Here is a 2,366-nt window from a genome sequence, read left to right as displayed (position 1 = left end):
CAAATTTTCCCAGCTTGAGCTGGAACTTCCTTCCATCTTCTTTCCTCAGATACTAGTGATTCTGGGTCTTGGTCCTTTAGACTAAAACTTGAATTTACATTATTGGCTTCCAGGACTTTAGGTTTGGACTAGAGCCACACCATTGGTTTTCCTGGACCTCCATCTTGCATACAGCAGATTGTGGGACTTTTTTAGCCACCATAGTTGTATGAGCAATTGCTCATTATCATATCAGTTCCTATATATCTTTCTTTTTTTTTTAAAAAAAAAGACACATTTATTCAGCGTCATAATCAGACTATTACATTTAGCAATCAACAGCATGGGTACAAAAAAAAAATCTACATTAAAAACCTTTGTTGGAATGCTTTACACTTTCCACAGAACAAAATCTAAAATAACCTGTTTTACAATTAGTCACAAATACAGTCTTTGAGTTTTTTGCCCATACACATGAGTATTGTCTAAAACATGTCTTCTTTGTAGCAGCTAGGCCCTGCCACCACTGTGCTTGGCTGAGTTCACAAATTTGTTGTAACCTGTAGCTTCCCTGTCACTTCTCTGGCTCTCCTCTCCTGCTAAGCTTTGTTTCCTGGCAGTAATTAAAACCTTCTGCCACTGCCATAGCTGCTGCTGCTGCTGGAACCGCCATAACCGCCTTGGTTTCATGGTTTGGCAAAGTATTGGCCTCCACCACCATAGGGGCCAGAGCCTCTGCCTCCAAAACTTCCTCCTTTCATGGGTCCAAAATTTGAGGATTGATTGTTGTAATTGCCAAAATTGTTATAGCTTCCGCCACCTCCAAAGTTGCTTCCATCATTACCAAATCTGTTATAGCCATCCCCACTGCCACCGTATCCACCACCACCTCGACTGCCACCAAAGCCACCTTGACCACTGAAGTTCCCTCCTCAACCAAAGTTGTCATTCCCACCAAAACCACCTCCACGACCACCACCAAAGTTTCCAGAACCACTTAGGCCTCTTTGGCTGGACGAAGCACTAGCCATCTCTTGCTTCAATAGGGCTTTCCTTACTTCACAGTTGTGGCCATTCACAGTATGGTATTTTTGAAGGACAATCTTGTCTACAGAGTCATGGTCATCAAATGTCACAAAAGCAAAACCTCTCTTTTTGTCACTGCCTCGGTCAGTCATGATCTCAATCACTTCAATTTTCCCATACTGTTCAAAATAATCTCTTAGATGATGTTCTTCAGTGTCTTCTTTACTGTCACCAACAAAAATCTTTTTCAGTTAAGTGGGCACCATGTTTTTGAGAATCTTCTCTTGAAATAGCCCTCTTTGGTTCCACAACTGTTCCATCCACCTTATGTGGCCTTGCATTCATGCCTCCATCTACCTCCTCCACGGTGGCGTAGGTGACAAACCCAAAGCCTCTGGAGCGCTTGGTGTTTGGATCCCTCATTACCACACAGTCCGCAAGCCTTCCCCATTGCTCAAAATGGCTCCTCAGACTCTCATCGGTTGTTTCAAACCTCAAACCTCCGACGAAGAGCTTCCGCAGCTGCTCAGGCTCTTTGGGAGACTCTGACCTAGAAATGACGGTGGTGAGAGGGGAGACTTTAACGATGCTTATTTGGCGGCCTATATCTTTCTATATATCCTATTCATTCTGTTTCTCTGGAGAACCCTAACTAATACTCTAACTAATACTCTCCAACTTCCTAACTAACCATTACCATGGCCACCCCCGCCCCAGCTGTATTGGCATAGTAGTTCAACCAAGGTGAGGCAGGCTGTGCAATAAAACCCAGCAGCTTTGCTGCTGCTGCTGCTGCTGCTGCTGCTGCTGCTGTAAAGAACTCACTTGATTTAGAGCATCAATGGTTAGAGTATTGATCTCAGTGGCAAGGAAATAAGGCCTGCTAGCCTGAGATTACAGTACTGTTTGGGGCAGGCAATGGACTAGCAGTGGATGTAACAGGGAATTCCAGGAAGTAAGACATCCATAGTGGACTTGATAAACTATCCACATACCTTGTGCACATGTCCACACATCCCTGGCCTTCTGCACCTGTGTGAATGTACAGTGGAAAAGCAAGTGAGACCAACAGAAAGTAACAGCTAGAACAGACTTGACGGCAATTTGAAATTTGAATATGTTCTTCAGTTTGCACACAGGTCCATCAGCAGATAATGGATACACAGTGGCTGGAGGTGTTTGAGGCAACCTTTAGCTGAAAGCTATGCAGACACAAATGCACCCTTAGGAAGCTAGTTGTTTTTTTTTTTTTTTAATAATGCAAAGGAAAAAAATCTGAGCAGAGGCCTCAGTAGCCACATATTGTAGTAGAGATAGAAGTCATAAACTTGGCTCAGGTAAGCTAGTAAACAAACAAAAAA

General features: G+C 43.4%; 1 pseudogene; it reads right to left on the bottom strand.

Annotated features, from left to right (window-relative positions):
• Nucleotides 1-602: 602 nt before the first annotated feature.
• On the bottom strand, nucleotides 603-2,011 carry LOC121482618 (annotated as a pseudogene).
• Between the last annotated feature and the right edge of the window lie 355 nt (nucleotides 2,012-2,366).

Source organism: Vulpes lagopus, chromosome X (assembly GCF_018345385.1).
Source record: "Vulpes lagopus strain Blue_001 chromosome X, ASM1834538v1, whole genome shotgun sequence".
In the NCBI taxonomy this organism is placed as follows: Eukaryota; Metazoa; Chordata; class Mammalia; order Carnivora; family Canidae; genus Vulpes; species Vulpes lagopus.
The sequence above is the reverse complement of the archived record's forward strand: the minus strand, read 5'-3'. Positions and strand labels throughout refer to the sequence as shown.